This window comes from Bombus terrestris, chromosome 6, assembly GCF_910591885.1.
Source record: "Bombus terrestris chromosome 6, iyBomTerr1.2, whole genome shotgun sequence".
NCBI classification, from domain to species: domain Eukaryota; kingdom Metazoa; phylum Arthropoda; class Insecta; order Hymenoptera; family Apidae; genus Bombus; species Bombus terrestris.
Window position 1 is genome coordinate 1,024,920 of NC_063274.1, and position 20,404 is coordinate 1,045,323.

Below are 20,404 nucleotides of genomic sequence, written 5' to 3' on the forward strand. Positions count from 1 at the left end.
AATTCATGACCGGTAATTAAGTTAATCGGGATTTGTAGAACGTTTGTACAGGCGAATTACCACGTTTTGAGGTGCGATAAATTTGACTATTATGCCCAGCATTTCCATAATCTCCTTTATTATCGCGTAAAATCGAAGTTGTCGTTGAACGGCACTTTTCAGCCGTTATCTCCGCGCGAATATTTATATACGTGTTTCGGTTAAATCGTGTAATCCAACTACCCCGCGCAATGCCTGCGGTTATTTAACGCGAACAAAATCGAATTCAATTGTAATCTAATGTAAATTCTAACTGCAACCGTTAATTGCACCGATCCCCGTAACGGCCATGCGAGAATTAATCAAGCTTTAACTTTGCCGTTCAATATCTCAACGGCCAAAGTCCAAAAGAATGTCGCAAATTAAAAATTAAGCCATCGTTTAAAATGCAGCGCGTCAAGCGATTTCCACCACGAATATCGAATCGACCGTACTACGTATATTCGATATGCTAGTCGTACTCGAAGTAACTAAAATATTTGACATTTTTAAACTACCGCTGTTGAACGTGCAGGAGAAAAAAAGGACAGTTCGCGTTGCATCGTTCCATACAAATGCGTCGCGCACCGTGCTGCTATACTACTCGTATGAATAACAGAGTAGGCGCAAAAATTAATATTTACGCGAATGTCACGGCTACGCGAATCGCACGACGTTGTTAAGCCGAATGATAGGATTTGGCACGTTTTTAAAATTCATAAGTGAACGTTTTCCTGAATTCGCGGGAGAAGGCCGTCGCCGGTTTCACCGTAATTCGAGGTGTCTCCAAGGAGAGGACGTCTCTCCCTCGATTTTTTGGCATTCATGTATGCGCCGACACGAATCGAGCCTTCGTTACGATAACGATCAGTTACGTTTTGCGTGCAACTTAACGTTAAATATATTACGCTAAATGCAGTCGGCAGGCAATTAAACATCCGATCGGCTTCGATTTTGCCACGGTTACAGAAAACCGCTCTTTGTCGCGATTTTCGATCGTCGTTCGAGGGTTATCGATAACTTGCAATGGGTTTTTAACAGACTCTCGCGGTACCTATGCGTACCATGCCATCGCGAGTGGATGTAGAATTATCGCGATTCGTGTTACGACAAACAAATTCTAAATTTAAATCGATTAACCTCGCTTGGCGTGAAATAATGTGCTTGCTGATATGCGATGGCGTATACGACGAATAAGGGATGAAACTTTAAAAAGCCTAGCATGAACAGTCTTTGAGGAAAAGAAAAACGAGATAACGTGATCTGCCCCTTTAATTTTGTCGACTTGATTCGAAGGGGAAAAGGATCAAAGCAAGGGGCTCGTTGAAGGCGGTATCGGCGCAGCCTGACTCGCAGCTTACAACTGATCTCAGTTACTTTCACGAGGAACTAGCAATCGCCAGAGTCAAACCCCCGTTCGTTTTTCAGAAGGATCTTTTAATTTCAGTTGCGCGAAACCTGACGGGCCTAGGTAATTTTTTAACGAACGAAACGCACAGAGCAAACGAGCGTATTACGAGCAAAACTTTCCTTCTCTTTAATCATGTTCTTTACTAGTAGAGTGTTTGAAACTTTAAATTAAACGACTATAAAGGCACCTTTGGGTAATTAAACGAGAAAATACTGCATTCTCTTTTTACGGCGCGCGACCAGCTAATAGGTTTCCATGGTAACGTAATTGTATCGGTTGTTCGGAAAGTACGAAGGTTAACCACGCCACTTCTGCAGAAACTCCGTGTCCTAATCTGCCCTTTCTCTGACATTACGTTCTAGTCGTCGATAGTTATCTACGTGATCGAGGTGTTCGCTTCATCGACATTTCCGTCTTACAATTTTATAATCAAACGAATCAGACTTGTTGAAAAATTGGCAACAACGGGAGTCGATTGTCCGTAACATCTTTCCACAACGCGTTTTAATAATCATCGTGGAAATTTGCCTCTTTTAACGGATCCATTTTCTACGAGCTAAACGCATACCTGCCCGTTTCTTTGTTCGTTACGTATTTTGTTAGCGATGCCAACTAAAATTTCCTCTAGATTGGTGCGTAACCAACCTTTAAGACGAAAAGCTGTTTTGAGAGAAGGTCGAATATTCGGTTCCTCGGCGCTTAAGTCCTTTCGTTATGAGAAAACGCGATAACGAGTCCTCGAATGGGACCTGATCGATTTATTGGCACTGAAAATCGCGTCTGGCTTTACGTGTCAGACAGGTCTATCCATCGGAGAAGTATTACGGGCCCGAGCATTCTCTCTCGAAAATTACGTCTCGTTAATCGATTGCGTCTTAATTCCTGTAATTATCGAACGATGTAGCACCATCGGTCAATCTTCGTTCGGGAAAGAGGGATTATTAAATCTTCGCGGAGATGTAGTTACCATGTAATTACCGGCCGTTTCCAGATTCTGCGTTCGATTCAATCGTACCGCAACCGTAACCGCATTTTCTGCACCCAGCTGCTTGATACACTGCGAAATTGATTACCGCTTCGCGGTCGTTTCCTTTCTATGCACTGCCGAACCTTCGTTAAAGTTGCATCGTTTGTTCGCGTCCCTGCTGTATCGGGTTTTTGCCCGGATCGCTCTGTCGGATAATTTCACATAGCGCATCATTGTATCCGCATCGAGAAATTTATGTCGCGGGACAAACGAATTCTACCAACGACGCGTTACAGTTGCAACGTTACCTACGTCACGCTGCCGAGAAGTTTTACGCGTTAGAATCTACAGCGCAGAAAGTTCGCATTCGGTAACAATGGTAATCGAAATCGAGCTATGCGAACGACGAGATTACGCTCGAGCAATTAAAGACAGGGAAAGTCGATCGTCGTGCTTTCGTGTCGAAACTTTCTTCTCGGTTAGCGCCTGTCTTAGAAGCGTTGCTTGTAAGCACGACGATAAGTTCGAAACGCGAGAAGAAATCACCACCTATAGATCACCGACCCGAAAATAGTTAAGCGCGATTCCGCGACCAGAGATTTCGCGATAAAGTAAATCGTGTTACCGGACAGACCAATCTCGTTGTCACCGCTATCGGCCTGCCTTCGTATTCTAGCTCGTTTCTATCTTTTGATTTATCTGTTCGATATCGACCCGTTCTTGCAATCAGTTACTATTAGAACCAATTGTACGGGATAAGGCAGAAGAAATGCAGCACCACGAACGATCGCGCGATATTTATCCAAGAACGAAACTGGAAAAATACAGAGGGCAAGAAATAATCGAGAGAATGCTTTCTAAATGAACGCTACTCGATTATAATGGGCAAAGAAACGCGTCACGACTGTTCATAAAATATACGTTTACTTTTGCAGCAACTGGTTTCGCGCCAGACAAAATAAATTGGGTATTTTTGAGTAGGAAAAATCCGGACTTCGATGTCAGTCGTGCGACTGCTTGCAAATGAAAAATACCGAGTCTCTCGAAAGGAAAGCCCGTTAGCTCGAAGTTTGCCGGTGGCAGTAATTTGCATATAAACCATATTTTACTGTGGCTACAGGCGTCACGCGTCATTCGGTATTGTTTTAATACAGGAGGTGTCATCCGAACTAGCGGAACATAACGAAACCTGCTCGCGTACAAAACAGATGGTCCGCGCGCTGCAACTGCAATTGCAACCAAGAAAATAGAACAGCTTGCGAAACGCCAGCCAGCCGGCAAACCAGCCACTGCTTGCCTATCCCCCTTCCCGTTCGTTCTTCCGAATTAATTCCTTATAGCTTCACGTTGCACACCCCGGAAAAATAACCTTTCTACCGGCGTATCATTTATCCGATCTCAAAGATTCCTCGTATGTTGGTGCATTTGCTAATTGTTGGTGCTACTTACACTGTGGTCACCCTTTCTCCTTTTTATCGCTTCGTCTATGTTCTCTCGTCGTCGAACGAGCAGGCAACCACGAAAGAAACGCTTCAAAAGCTGTTTCTTCGTCCTTTACATCGGCATTACTTTGGCTCTGTGCTTCGTACTCGGTACGACATAAACGAATGGAAAGTTGTTCGATACCGCGTCAAGAGAAGAAACAAATACACAAAATAGCGGCGACAAGACTGTCATAGAGATGGGGAATGGGGGAAAAAAGCGGAAGAATAGAGTGTGGTAAATCGTCGTTTAGAGTTTGTTAAGAGGCAGGAACGGATAGTTGGTCCGGAGGTTAAAGAAAAGTAAAATTTTCGCAACGCGTTCTTTCGGTGCTTGATAAATTGAAGCGGCGTGGCGGTGCGGGACTGGCCTCGGCTGTAGCAGCAGCCCCCCAGCATCGCTGGCTTTTATTTATGCAGCCTCTTTACACCGAGATGTATTATTTCGCGACAACGTCAACCGTTGAGTTTCTCTTTCTTGCCGCACGATTTATTCTCCGCCAATGCTAAGAAGCTTGCGACGTCCCGGCAACCCGGAACACCGGATTTCCCGCGGCGCGCCTCGCCTTTCTCGCGGCGATTCTTCCTTGTTACCAGATAGCCCGACATTCTCCGAATACGCCATTCCGCTTCAGCCCCTGTTTAATATGTTCTCTTACCTCTTGCCACTGTTGCATTCAGTCGGTCTCTCCCCTGTTCCACGCATTTTCATCATATTGTTTGGTGCCTGGCAACCTTTTAAATACCTTGAAAGGAAGCTGTAATGAAAAATACTTGGCTCGTTCGACCGTGCCTCTTCGATATCGTACAGAGTTCGATCGACGGTGTACCTAAAACATAATTCCGTTACATTTCGATGCATCGTAAAGCGTGGAATTAATAGATTTTTATCTTTGCTTTTCAAGATTCGATTCGCCCGATTCATTGATTCGTAATCCTCTCGTAACGTAATATACGTGGAATACGATTCAGGAAACATTTAACAAAGTCACGTATCGATCAGACTCGCTTATTGTAAAAGCGTCCTTTGGGAGAAATATACATTTGCCGCTACAGATTGTTGATTCGTTTATAAATTAACGGTTATTCTACATCGGTACCCCTTAAAGTTAAACAATCTTTGTTATGTATCATCCGTATTCGACCCACATCGAACGTTCAAACGTCGACTTTGTCGTTAAGATAGAAAACGAGCGTGTGAGTATAACCTGCGCAAAGTTTAGACAGCATCGTCGCTCCGTAGACGATCGTAGCTGATAAATAAAATTTCTTATCGCGGTAAACTTACGCTTCGAAGGAACAACTAGTTTCTCTGGGTAGATAGATCTACAAAACGCGAAAGAAGCTGCGTGTCATTCCGCGTTGAAGCTTTAATTCGTCGAACACGACGTCATCGAATTCCGTGCGAGAGGGCACGGTCGTTGCGGTGAAACGTAATGGTGCGATGCGTCGCTTCGTGGAAATTTCGACAATGCCGACCAATTCCAACCTGATTAGCGGTCGCAAGACCCGCCATCTCTACGAACGCCAACCGCTATCTATTTGCATTTAACCATTTTTCTGATAAACCTTTCCATTTTGCTGCGTTTTCCGTACAATACGAAGTGAAAAAGTGGAGAAGATATAGTACAGAAAAGAAAAGAAAAATAAAGACAGAGGAACGGAAGGAGAGGAAGGGAAGAAAGAAGATAGAGGAAAAGAAGGAGGGAAGACGTCAAAGGTAGTGCCTACCTTTAAGCCTGCTCCTGTTTCGATTAAAGCAGGACGTAGAAAAAGAAGTCGGATATTTATTTATTTGATGGAATATCATAAAAAGATAATTTTTAATTAATATTTGAAAAAGCGCGCGATCGAGCGTGTATCGCACATAATTTTTTACGTTTATTATGGCGTATACCGGAGCTTGGCGCTACTACCCGAAGATTAATGCCTCGGGGATGTAATTGAAGGAGATGTGGAAGATTGAGATTGCACCTTTGACTTCGTCCAACCTGCGGCTTCGTTTAACAATCTTGTAATTTTCTTTTTCCCTCTCGGCTACGGCTACTAATGAATTCATTCCCCTAAAAAAGGAGAAAAAGTTGAGAAAAAAAAGAAAGTAGAAGGAGAAGAAGAAGAAGCCACGAATCGTTTTGAGGATTCAGAAGAGCGGTGCAATCGGCAAATTAGAACTCCCACTAAAAAGTCGAATGTTTATTACAGAGAGCTCCGGTAAAGGAATATTAATACGCCTTTTATTTCTTTAATTGCGCGATGCCCGGCGAAAGAGGATCGTTCTGAATAATAAGGTAGGCGAGATTACCACGTCGACGATTAATTATATATTGTGCGGGGTTAAAATAGTATCTAGGTCGAAAACCACTATCCTATTAAACGACGAGCACAACTTTATCGATTTCAAATTATACGCCGCTCGCTTTTAATATCCATTCTCTTACGAAAAATTGTTTAAAACGAAATGCGTTTTTCACGATATTAATCACGTCTGCATCGACGACGTATGTATATATGTATAGATCGGTACTTTGTTATTAAAATAACATCGTACTCGGATACACGATACTTGTGCATTAATAATTACGAAGAAACGCAAATCTCTTTCAAATTGGTTGAAAGATTTATATTCTAACAATTTCCTATTGGCACGCGCAAAAACCGTATCCCTTTACAATTTAGAATAATTGAAAGTTTGCGCGCGAGCAATAAATTTTATATCAGCGACAATGGCACGCAAAGTTCGATTTAGATTTGCAAAATGGCATATTTCCTAAATCGAACATACGCGTTGACTCCGAAACGAGGAAAGGCGCGTTTATGTTATGTTTTTTCCCTGGCTCTTATCAAAATGTTAGAAGAATTTGCTTAGCATTCGTATTAATCCGAAAATGCATCATCTACTTAAACGGAAACGGATCTTTTTTCGATTAGTACGACGATAGCTTCTTTAAATGCGATCCTTGAAGTTGCTGAAAGATTAATGTTCGAATACACGATCGATGCTGCATAAGCCAGAAATTCCGAGCGGACGGGAACGAGAAGTTTGCAAAAACTTATGGTTTTTTTTCGTTGTTGCTAGAATAGAAATGGGAAAGCGCTGTACCACGAAGCGTCGATTACTTATCGGTTACCTTCTTTCCCTGTCGTTTCGCTAGAATTATATTTACGGTGAAATGATTTTGGTTATCCGAGAAAGCAATCTAGTAAACGTGAGACTAAGTTAATAAATCCCCGACCATGACCCGGAAACGCCGCGTATCGACTGGAATCGAGCCTGTAGGGTAATGCTGTTCTCTGGATTCGAGTTTAGATTCGCCGGTTACTTTTTTCTCGAATCATTCTAATTTAAAAATTAAATAGGTCTCGATGCGATCGAAGCATTTCGCGACCTTTAACGGGAATATGTCGTTTCATACCTTGAAGAACGTCGATTTCCCCTTTTTCTCTTACTTTCGATACCGGAAACGTCGGAAAGGTAGCATAAATTTTTCAACCTTACTCGTCCCCTCCCCCATCCCTGCGTTCCCTGTCGATGCAATAGCGGCAATGTTCCGCATCTCTCGTTGATCGTTCGATACTCGATCGCCTCGATTCTTCGCCCCATCCCTGTAATATGCTTCTTTCATCTAGCTATGAACCATTTAAAATTTATCGCACTCACGGACTGGCGAACCTCTTTCGCGCAAACCTTAAGTCCCATCGTCTTAACGGCAAATTGGATACGATGATCGATCGAATTTAAATTTAAGTCGGATTTAAACGTTCGTTTCGTCGCGGCTAAATTAAAACTCGGTCTTTCCAAATTACGGCATTTATGACACGGCCCACGTATCAGAATTGTCAATTTCGCGATTTACATTTTCGCCGAAAGGACACTTGATACGACGTTGCAACGCGGTGTACTTTATTGCGTACATTTAATAGCATATTTGCTATTTACGCAGATCGGTGGCGATCGAGTTTCGAGATTGCAAAATTTTAAAGAAATATCGCTTCGTCGTGCTAAGAAAATTAATTAAATAGTCGTACTCGATATTGTAATATTTGAATTTTCGAAACAGAATCGTTTACTCTTTTTGGTATCGTATTACGATAGAGCGATAAAATCTGAAAGCAAGACGAAAATGTACGAAGGGTAAAGTTCACGGAGTGTCGGTATTTCCGAATATGCGTTGTAAAATATATGTATATAGTTAAGCAGAGAAATTAAATTTTCACCGGTATCTCGCAACTGCTGAAAATTATCTCGCGAAGCGTTATCGGTTGGTAAATTCTCGATTATAATCGATTAATATAATTGACAGAACTCTATACTTTATCAGCATGGAAGAAGTTAATTAACGGGCGGCATAAATTGCCACAGGATTCTAAATCAAATATGATTAGAAAATTGGCGACTGTAACGCGTTCAAAGAGAATCTCGGTAAAGTGCGTAGGCGAAATGCCTCGCAACTCTATCGTAACGATTAATGGCAACTAATTAGTAGCATTAGGCGGCGATTTTAGTAACGTGGAACATTTTCGTGTAAATAGGATTAACGTAGGACATTAACGAGATCATATTAGCCGGTGCATCACGGTACTAAGCGACGTAGTATTGGTACTATTACAACGGCTAGCTAATTGATATGAAAAAAGAAAAGAACGTTACGCGGCTTAAGCTATCGTTCTTCGATCTCTCTACATGCTGTGAATCTTCGTGAAACGTTTTCGCACTCGTATCTCTTCTTCTCCTGTCAAACACGTTCTTTGGTTTAATTTTAAATGTCAAGCCATTACAGGCGTGTTGAACGATGTTACACAATGTTCGAACGAACTATTCACCGATGTTGATTTAGCGTGTAGTCTGAATTGAATTCCATTAAGCGAATTCGCGATTTCTCTCGTACATATTGGCCCGAGGCACGTTGTATGCAAGAATATTGTCTCGCCGCTAGACACAATCACGTAAAAATACGTAATAGGCGAAGGCTATAGGAAACGTTTGCGAGTTAACCGACCGAGATCGATAGGGAGATCGTTCTTCGTTCGGCTGTATCGTCGAAAGGCTTAAAGTTTCGTCGATCGTTGAATACATTTCGTTCGAAGTGGCAAGCTTGTTCGCGTAAGTACTAGGTAACAACCGATTGACAGAAACGATCGTAAATGGCAATCGGTGACATCACGCGCAACCAAAGCTTATACATATGCAAATACCGTGATAACGAAATCTCCAAACTAGTCTCGAATCGACGACAAACGAGCGTAAGCACTGCGCCATCGCAACGTCACCGAAAAATTGTAACTACCCTCGGGAATAGAAATGCGCGTATTATCCGTTCCAGTTTAGCGGAAATATATGCACGGTACACGGAAAGAACTGGACATTCGTACGAATCATGTTACATTTTATAAGAGCGTGTGAGTGAGCGAATGACACGGTGTCCGAGGAGCGACCACGATGGAAACGATCCAGCGACGAGCTTTATCGGCCTAGACTCTGAAACTCTACAAGATCGAAATACTTGTCCAAGTTTTCGACATTCGATTCGTCCGTCATTTCTCGCGTGCCACTGATTCCAGTTGTCCAAGAAGCGGCAGACGATAGCTTTGGAACGCCTTAAGATAAAAAAGAACCAACATCTCGCGCGTCGTTTGCGAAACGCGTCGAAATAGCTCGTCTCGACACTCGCGATTTAATCCGGAAAATGACTGGACGATTTCTTCGCGATGCTATCTGTGTCGCGCGCGCGCGCGATTCGTTCCATCGTTCCAAAGGGACGTATTGTTCTCGTTGAGATCCTTCGATCAAATATTTGCAAGACTGGCGTGTATCGCAGCGAGTCGCTCTCGTTGATATCAACTCGCGCCAGCTGCGACAAACATTTCGCAACTATAATTTTACGCGATAAAACGTTTTTAACGGTATCTGTCGGCAAATCGGATAGTTGATTCCTTGATCTGATCGTTCAATGATATCGTTGAACGATATCGTTCTTATTGGCGTTATCGGGGCGAACGAAACACGAAACTTCGTCGAGCGTCTCATTCTTCGGAGCAATATGGAGAAGTTGCGGATCTCGATTCTTATTATCATCGACGGTTAATTTCGACGGAAGCGATCTCGATAATGACGACTCGTTATTGAAGGCGCGGTCTGAAATTTCATCGCTTTGCACGATAGCCGTTCGTCGATCCGGCCACGCGCAGGTCTAGCAGACGCCGCGCCAGCTTTGTTGCCTGGAAATTCGACTAATGAGGACCGAGGGCTCGTCCGATCGCTAGAATCGATATTACGGCTTACGCGACCATATCTGCCGCTAGCTTCGACGGACCGCATCCTCTTCTACTTCGCTTCTTCCATCCTTCCGTTTCTTCGCGTCTCAGAAATTATTATAAAATTGGAATTAACAATATCGACGTTGCTGCCAGAGTAATTTCCATTCGTTTCGTTCAAATCGATAATGACATCTATCGAGCTGTTAAATCGTCAAAGAAGAAAGTTAATTCGAACAACGTTCGGAACGAGAAAATACGAATTCCTTAAATAGCTGTTTAATTCGAATCGTTGCGAAACATCGTGCATGAAACATGTTTGAAGCGGTTTGATCATTGCGGCGAGTAAGTTTATTTTGCGCATTGTGATAAATGTTGCGTAAATATCCGGAAGGATAGAGAAACGTTTGTTCGATACGTCGAACGGTTAAACGTACGATCGATTAATTGGTGGAAGGTAGGAGCGGTAGACGGTAACCGGTGCGAAGAAACTCGTTCTTGGTGTTGAAATTTCCTAGAATTCCTAGGGCGATAACAGAGAAACGGATGTTTCAATCGTTCGCAACGATTCCTTCGTATCCCGACCACGATGTTCCTTCGTCTGACGTTTCGTTCGGAAGACGGATCGCACGGCCCCGAGAAATTGTTTTCCACGAAAGAAGCGCCGGCGTCGTTCCTCTTGAAACAGACAGCGAGAACGATCTAACCGCGCGGTTCTCGATTTTAGCACACGTACCGATATCCGATCTGCGATGGAACCGCGAAGGTGTTAGTCGTTCGTCGTTCCTAATACATGCTGCTCATCGTTCAAGCTTCCGCATGCGAGAGTGGTACAACATGACGTTATACGCACCTCCAACAAGGGAAACGCGCAGCTGCGTCCGACCCTTGGCAAACCATAAAACTTTATACGTATTCCACTATAATCTTCTCCTTCTTTCCCATCCCATGTACGATATACGTGTCATAAATCATGCAAGGGAAACACGTGGTTAAGAAGGAAAGCCGCGCCTTTTGTCTACGTCATCGAATGATAATTAAGGAAGCTCATCAGCTCGGACGCCATCATTTTTTACCGTCCGTTCTGATAACAAGGAGAAGCTTCTTGAAAGTAAAAATATCTTACCATTCCCTTTCTCTGTGAATCTAATATCGGACTCGTTGTAAAAAGTTTGCCGGCAATTGTATATATATTTTTTTTTATTAAAACCTCAAAAACGGTACGAGATCCTATAATCTAAGTTCGGAGGGAAAAGTTCCGACTAGCTGTACGAGCATTACTTTTACGTAGCACTTATAAAGCGCGCTATAGAATGGTGAGTACACCTGCCGCCTGCCGACATCTGCGCTATCGTCGTGTTCGTACCGATATTGGCTACATTCGGTCGAAGGTACTTGGAATATTTAGAATTTTGTAGGAGAACTAATTTTATCCGTGCGCGTGCTTGTTCTTTCCACGACTTTCGCGATTAAGTTGGATTATTCCGCGTGTCAAGAACGTTGCTCGAACGGGGAGATGTTAAGATCGCATCGAATATCCTAACTGCGTGTATCGCGAGATATTAAACGAGCGATGTTTCTGCGAATCTTTTAAAAGTTCTTCGATATATATCTTTTTTCCCTGCTGAATCGTAACTCGCGATCGGTCGCTTTCGTACGAAATAAAAGTCAGCGATGAAAGAAAAATGAGAAGTATCATAAATATATATGATAACAGATCGAGACGCAAAGGCCCGCGCTCGTAGCGTTAACGAAACAGGCCACGGTGGCAACGAATTGCAAAATGGTCGGTACGTAGCAAAGAGGACTTTCGTGTCCGCTCGTATCGAATTCGCGAACGAAATCGGACGAGTGGCAGCGTTGTATTAGCTTTGGGCAAAGGTAAGCCACTCAATTAAAGATAGTATCGAGCATGTGTCGCTATGCGCCTAGACGGGCATCGAAATTGTACCGCACGGCGCGCCAGCGGCGTTGCGCACGTAGCACGAAAGGTGCAATTACACGGAGATATTCCGCACCTCGGGCTAAACGACGACCTCTATACACGAGCAACCGCCTAGAAAGATACGCGCGCACCTACCAACCTATGCAAACGATACGGAGCACGACCTACCCTATTTGCGTACAGGTCCTCGCATACACGGTGACTGCGCAATGGAATATTCATACCGTCGCGTCGGCCCGTGTTTTAGGGGTCGGTTAACGTATCCGCACACACCGGCCGCAAACTCTTTCAATTTCCTCTTGATGGTCGTAATATCATTCTAAACGTACCTTTCGACGAAATTCGTTTCTTTATCTTCGATACTTCGACAGCCGATCGTCTTCGCGGAACATTCCCTCGTTCTCTTGGTTCTCTTGGTTGGTGATTTTTTCGAACAACCATAACCGTAAGTTTATGGAAAAGTTTAAGATTATTTTATTTAACGTTTGCTCGGCGATGATCGTTACGATTTGCTGAAAATTGATTCGCGCTCGCGAATACGTTTTCTAGACCACCCTGCGCAGTTCACCAACTTAAAAGCCCCTTATTTCTTAGCTTTACGCTTTACGTGTCATTTGGTAGTTAGGCGAGCCGAACAAGGCTACATTAAAGTATAACGTGATTTCTTTTTAATGCCACCTTTTCCGAATTACTAAATTCCGTTGCACGTTAACGCTCGTCGCAACGTACATACGCGAATCGATTAAGTCGCGAACGAAACAAATTCCTTCCAACGCTGATCCGAATCTATCGGAAGCAATTTGCCGATATCGTAAAACGTTGTACAATAACACCGCGGACTCGTCGTTTGTGTTTCCATTCGTTGAAAAACGAGAAGAATCGGATACATTTGTGGTTCGATGGAAATCATTGTACGTGGTAGTGACACTTGCATGAAAGGAATCGAACGTCAAGAACTTTCCTTTGTTCTCGAAACTTATTTCGAGCGGCAACCATTATAAATTGACAAATACGATATGTTTCCGACGAAAAAACGACAACCTTGAAATATCATCGAAATTTTCCATAATAAATTTTTCTTCGCGAATTTTTAATAGCTCGTTTGACTTCCTCCGGAACGCGGGTGCTCCATTTTAGTCTCTCCAACATATTTTTTAAGCTACATACACGTCTAATTGCTCGTAGATTAAAACAGAATGCTTCCTGAAAAAGAATTCCAAAAATAGTAAAAATCGTACGTTTTTCGTGATTTGCATAAAATTTTCGTGTTTAAGGTCGTTAAAAGGTTACGTTTTACTTGTACCATTATCAAACTTGATCCAACTTTAAATAAAAAATTTACTAACGAGAAAATATCGTATGCCTGTTAGAAAGAATGGGCAAAAACGATAGTTTCACGCATAATTATATTCGTATCACGCATACGTATATTTTTGCTCGAATCGAATTACCATAAAAATTCAATCTGCGTAATTTTCTCTAATAATTCCTTGTTCCATCGTAAACTGTTTCTTCGTACGAGTAAGCCATAAAGCGAGATAAGATCTTGACGAAGCCAATTTTCATTGATGTAGACTTAACCGATCCGTTTAATTATGAAATTATACGGGATATTGTTGGTTTAATTCTGACGAGAGGTTAATTGAAATATTACCCCAATGAACAATGTATCATCAACGCTATATTCTGAAATTGCAGTTTGAATTTGCAGATAATATTTCGAGAGTAAATTCGATAATTTTACATTCGATATCGTTCGACGTTTTTTCTAGCAGTGAAACCTTAAAAGTATCACAAAATGTAAAGAAAAACTGAAATAAAGCCGAATGAACGTCGAATCAAATCTGCGAAATATTTTTTAAGCTAACGTTCATCCTTTCGCTACTAGCTTCGTTCCGTTTCATACGCGAGAGACGCACGATTCACGTGTATCGTTCGTTTCAAACAACGGTTAGTCGAATTAAAAGGCTATGATATCGATAAACGTTCTAAAAATGATACGTTATTTAAAGGGAAACATCGCGTTAAGCGTACCAACGATCGGTATTCTTTCTGCGCTCGATCGTATCTCGTATCTCTATCGTTTCTCAAAGAGACGATAAAAGATTTCGTATTTCAAATATTTTTTGTCATTGTACGAATATTTTTAGACGTCCGACGAAACAGAAACACTATCGAAACGAAGATAGTAGAAGGAACGAAGGAACTCGTACGAAGGGGATTCAACGAGGTGAATGGAAGATAGTTCTAATTATGCAACCACTCGAGCAGTTTCGTGTCCAACATAACCGTTTTCCGAAAGTGCCGTTTCCACGCTCGCTCCGGAATTCTGACCGTAAATGTACACGTATAAACCTAACGCGCACCACCGATTCGATACCGGCTCGCGAAATTTCAACCCCGAGTAGAAAGGAGGAGAGGGCTATTAGCCCGCGTCAGAGTCACTTCTAATGCTACACTTGCTGCGATTACCGACAAAATTCACGCAAAGAACGATTTTACTCGTTAAACCAGCTGAACGAACGAAGAACACGGTAACCTCGCCTTGGAAACAAATCCCAGTATTTTTGGTTCGTAACTAGGTAACGAATATTCGGCTAAATTAGACCAAACCGATCTTTGAAATACGCTTGGAAGGAAAAGAGGAAGACTGTTTCCTGAGCGATCGACAAATACGAGAATAAATAAGGAAGTTAGATTCGCAAATGTAAAAATTGTTCGTTTAATAGACCGCGACAAATTGCAGCGTTGCTCCTCTCTAACTGTAATATCCAAATAGTCGCCAGCTGCAAAGCTGAATTTACGGTTGTACATTAATTATGGAGGGTAGTCCGGTAACTATTAATCACCCTAAACACCTTCGGAGCTATGGGATGCTGATCCCTCTAACTTTTGCTCCATTAGTAAATACACGTCGTTGTTTCTCTTTGTATGTAAAACTTTCTTCAACTTTATTTTTATCACAGGGCTGAACTCGTGTACTGTAAAACGTTCCGCGTTATATCCTTTAATCGCATAAAAAGATAATAGAATTACTTTGCAACTTGAGTAGCGCGAATAGGAATCGTAATACACGTACGTCGAGTCGAGGGAGAAAAGAAAGGACAGAAGAAGAATAAGTTTCGGAGGGTAAAAGTCGCGGAAACGATTGAACGGACGACTCGTTGAAGAAGATCCGAAAGGTCACGCGGCACGAGTTAGCTGGGTAAATGAAATTATCGATAGATACTATCAAGACAGAGAAGAAAAGCGGCGCAGCATGTCACAAGAGTGTAGAAAGACGTACTTCGTTCCATTGTAATTGGCCGAGCCGTAGTCGAGATCTCGAGCATAGTCTATAATTAATTCACTGGATTAAATTTTGCTCCACGTAGCTGGTATGCATTAGCTGCGTTGTCGTGACACGCGGCTGCGTGCTCCAACTCTTGCCTCTTTCCTTCGTGCTGACGCGTTCATTCTCCTCCATCTTGGTTACGAACCCTTAAACAAACCTATCCGTTTCGCGAGATCCTTCCACGTTTGTCATTAAATTGCGTAAACGAAAGGAACGCGTGGTAAACTTTCCGGCGTGTCGAGAATGCTAAAAGTCGACGTAACTAGCGAACATTGTCTCCGCAAGTTTCGTATGGAACATCGGACATTTCTACCGACAGATGAAAATACGCGTAAGTGGAAAAAGAGAAGCGAGTGAACTTACATGGCGATAAACTACGGAGGAACAAATTACGTACAGTATACGCAGATACAAATGCAAAAACCGGCAACCAAATAAACGTGGTTTATCGGTGAAACTAAGCGAATTAAGTTTGGCCAATTTTTTGTTTTGCATAATACAAATATTATCATAAGTGAAATTTTTCACACGCGCGTTACGAACATGTTTGCGACACAAAATGAATGGAACTACTACGATAGTTCGTGATGAAACAATGGTAAACGTTGAACGTACGTTGAAGCGGTTTGCGATCACGGGGAACGATAGCTTGCAATTAAAAGTTCTTAGCAACGTATATTTCACTTAAGAATCGGGAATCGCGGCAGTTTTGCATAGCCGATTTTTGGGTAATCCCCGGGGCAACGTAGATTGCGGTAGGAAAACAGGAGTAAAGCCGAAATCTCCGGAGCAACGCGATACCTGTTAAAACAGTAGCCGTAACAGAGTGGAACGCAAAGTTAGGGCGTTGCGCTTCACAGTCGACGGCAAATGCTTCTATAGATATTTGATACACGTTTCGCAAATGAAATCAAGAGAGCGCTAGGGGAACACTGGCAGTTCCCGGTCTCTTTCTGTTGGTTCCCCGCGGGAAGTACCCGAGAGAAATACGCCAGGGAAGCAAATTACAGAAGTTCGTTGCACATTGCACGTCGCACCTTCCAGTTTCCCTCGAATCGTCGGATTCGTCGCGAACCTGCAGATCAGATACTTGCAGGAAATATTCCGTCGGAAGGAACTAACGTCTCCGAGTTTGATACGTCCTTTGTTAACGCGTTGCTGTCGCTATTCGTTATTCGCAATTCGATTGCTGTCGCTATTAATACGAGTACGCGTCCACGTGTCTGTTTCATGCTTGCGACCTTTTTTCGTTTCTTCGTATTTTTTCACCCGGTTGAGACACGTCTTACGGTTTAAGAGACGGTATCGAAAAGGCAATATAATTTCCCGGTAAATCTGTTTTCGGGCGGTAATTCACAGGCCGATAATTTGCCCGTAAACCGCACTGTATCGATGCATCGGAAAGCAGCAACGGTAATTAAAACGGAAGCTGTAATTTTAATTAACGCGCTTCTAAAAGATTTCCAACAGACGCGTTTTTCGCGATACGGAAGCGAAAAATGCTATCGAAGAATAGAAACGGAGATGCTGTACGGAGCGCGAGCGGAGGAAAATTTGTCTCGCAGCGAGGCACAAAACAAGCATCACGAGGAATTGATTACGATGAAACGTTCGGAAGGAAAACGGATCGATCGTCTCGCTTTTTGCATACGGTCGTTACTAGCCTGAAAAGGTACGCCCCCTTTTAAAACGACTCCTTTCAGATGGTAATGATTGAAAAGCACACGAAGGAAGTCCACGTTTGACCCTCGATTGTGCACCGTGAATTCTTATATCTTGAAAAATGCGCGCGCGTCCCTTGCATTTATTTCGATAGAGACGAACAAAATCGTCGAGTTCCATCCAGGTATTAAAGAAAAGTACGTGGAATTGCGTAGAATGGAAAGAATTTACGGGATGTATTCGAGAAACATTACTTATGTAAATGTAATTCATGGTTTATTCAACTTTCCACATCTCGTTACAGTTTCCTCTGCTTAATTAAGAATTGATACGACAACCGGTTCTGTTAAAAGTTGCGTACGATTTCCACAACGAAACCTTTTTTCCTAACAAACGTCTGGAACAGCTACGTTGTGAAAGTTTTCAGGCCAACCTTAGCAATGATGGTATACAAATTTTCGATATGCAGCGTAGCAACTTCCATAGAGTACTTTTCTAAACTCGTATACATCGCTGTAATAACTTGGATGTATAGTTTTTTAAAGATAATCTCGACACTTTAGCTCGCGCTTTCGACAGCGTGTAATACACCTTGTTAAACATATCCATGCGCGTATTTTTCTCTTTATCTTCGTAACTCCGCATAATATTTCACGACGGTAGTGGACGTGCATACATCCACCGACCTTTTTCTGCTATCATCTCGCTTATTCAAAGGCCGCCAACCAACTCTTATATCGCTTCGCCTCTCGTCCGTTTCATTGTTTCTGTTTTTACTTTAATGGCTATTAATTCTTGGCTATTAAGTTCTATTCAAATACTTGCTTATTATTTAGTACCGACGTATTAACCGTAACTACTCTTAGTTATCAGGTTCTTAGTAATTATAATTATCAATTGCACGTTACTCGTTAACTTGCGTAACTTTTCTCTTTTCGCGTTACCGGTGGATTCTCGCAGTCGGTAAAACAAAAGATAAAGTAGAAAGCAAATATAAATAAACTCTTTGTAAATACATCCTCGGGAAAAAATTCTGCTTACAAAATTTTATAAAATATTGGACGCGTTGTATCTTTTTTAAATTGAATATGTACGTCGTACTTTTTAGCGACTAAAAGATAGGATAACACCGACAGCAGAAACGAATTCATTAAACAAAAAACGAAACATGGCGCAGAATTCGATCGCGACTCGTAAAGTTGGCTGCTATAAAATTCTACCTGTTTGCCAGCAAGTCGATATAAATAAATCATAGGAACATGTAGATCAGACAAGACGAGCGAGTTTTCACTAGAAGGCGTTGATGTTCTTTGCATGGCAGGCGACCGCGTATACTTTTACCGATATAATCCGTGAATCGACTACGCATGAGTTTCTAAAACGAGTTTCATGGAATGGTAGAAAGATCATACGCAAGAAAACGTTCGTTAAAAATTCCTCAGCTTGGACGAAATTCACCTGCTACGCGCTATCCACGTAGAAATACTAAGGCAAACGTTGCACGCGACGATTAGTTGTTCCTTGAACGAGTTACGACAATAATTTCAAACGATGGCGCGAAATGTAACAAATATGTACGGTATATGTTATATATAACGAATCATAAAAATGAAAATTATTTATAGTTCAAATTTGTTGAAACGATAAACTACAGAGGTGAACTACACGGTAGGACGATGGTGATCCGTTTATCGGAACCGTGCTCACCGCTTACTTATTTACCTTTCCGCAGATTAGATACTGTTTCCTGCAACGGATTAAGTAAATTAGTTAATTAGCAAAGGAAATTACTTCAAAGAACGATCTACCAGGTATTAAAGCACGTATCGAGACTGGAAACGAGCGTCGTGGAAAGACTCTCCATCAACGGGTCCATCGGCGAGTATCGTAAAGGGAATAGAAAAAAGGCAGACGAAACTGTGCTTTTCGTCGACCTTTCGTCGTCGTTTGCTTGCTTCGCATCGGCTAATATCGATGCATATAGGTCACCGATAAGGGAATAAAACGTTTCATCGTTGATACTTTAATACGCTAGGAAATCGGTGATTTCTCGGTAAGATTGGAAGGCAATCGATAGTTTAACCTTTTAATTCCCGCCGTGCGAATTATTCTCGAATTAGAGTTGTAAAGTACCGAGAAGTGGAAGCGTTCTGAATTAAAATTTAACGCTAACACGGCATTCGAGTGACCCCAATAAAAAAGTGAACTTTCGCGAGTTGCCTATATTTATCATAACACGTCGTCTATCCGTGTATAATGGCCACGTAATTCCGTTTCCACGTACTCTTGTAACACATTACCGCAGCTTTTGTATTTCCGTTAAGAATACAACGCTTGCGTAGGATAAAAATAACGTATAACAAATTATCTCGCGACGCGATTATTTTTTAGAAGAATCGAAACTCTCTGGAAAATTTCGCAGAAAAGCATCGGAGAGGTGGAAATCCTTGGTAGAGTCGAAAGGACCGTGGCACGCTGAAACGTTTTGAAATATCGAGATCGGAGGAGAGGAAAAGAGAGCTGGTCGAGTAGCGAATGGACGGAAAATCAAAGTAACGGAAACGGCAGGGTAAGCGATAAATTATCACGTTCTTTAAACGAGCAACAACGCTCTCGCTGCATTCGTGAAATAACAGGAGAGTCGGTCAAAGATTTGCTGACCGAGCGACACTGTGAAATCGAGGTAACTCGTCGGTCTCGTCCTCGAACGATGCTTCCGAGCTTATTCCAAAGCCTCTCTTCGACGAGGTTCTTCGTTCGATTAAAACTCTTTCCGAACGATATGCGAGCAACGACATTCGAGAAGTGAAGAAACACACACAAAAAAAAGAAAAAAGATACCGCGAATAATTCTATGGTGCAACGGTTATCGTATTCTGGACATAAAATTTAAACTCCCCGTTCTTTGTTTTCCGATTATTTCTCGTCATTCCAGGCTTTCTCTCGTTCTTCGCGAATAAAACAGAAACGAATATTTGAAAAAAATCTTTAGTCGTCTACCGCGAGTAAATAAGTAAATATATTAGACGACTTTGTTGGTCAGATCTGGATAATCTGAAATGTACGAAACAGAAACAGGCTCCGCTTGCCTGAGAGTAGGATTAAACTCGACGCGATAACTACGAGTAATTTATGCGTTCGTTGTTATAATAGGATATAAATGTTACGCTTTTCTCGTTTCTCGCGATTACTCGGACGACTAGTTCTAATTGTTTCAGCGTGGTACATAGGTGAGGTTTATCGATGTGAATTTATGAAAGAAAGCGGTAACTATAATTACGTTTGATTCGAAGCAAAAACTGGACCGGTTGAAAGAGCTGATTTTAAGAATCGA

The 20,404-nt window shown here is 42.1% G+C and overlaps 1 protein-coding gene across 1 annotated transcript in view; it reads right to left on the reverse strand.

Moving 5' to 3' along the window:
* LOC100650386 overlaps positions 1-5,363 on the reverse strand; it is a 28,842-nt gene extending 23,479 nt beyond the window's left edge. The window contains exon 1 of the transcript XR_007224250.1: positions 4,537-5,363. The gene's annotated coding sequence lies outside the window, so the exon portion shown is untranslated. The remainder of the gene's footprint in view (positions 1-4,536) is intronic.
* Positions 5,364-20,404: the final 15,041 nt, after the last annotated feature.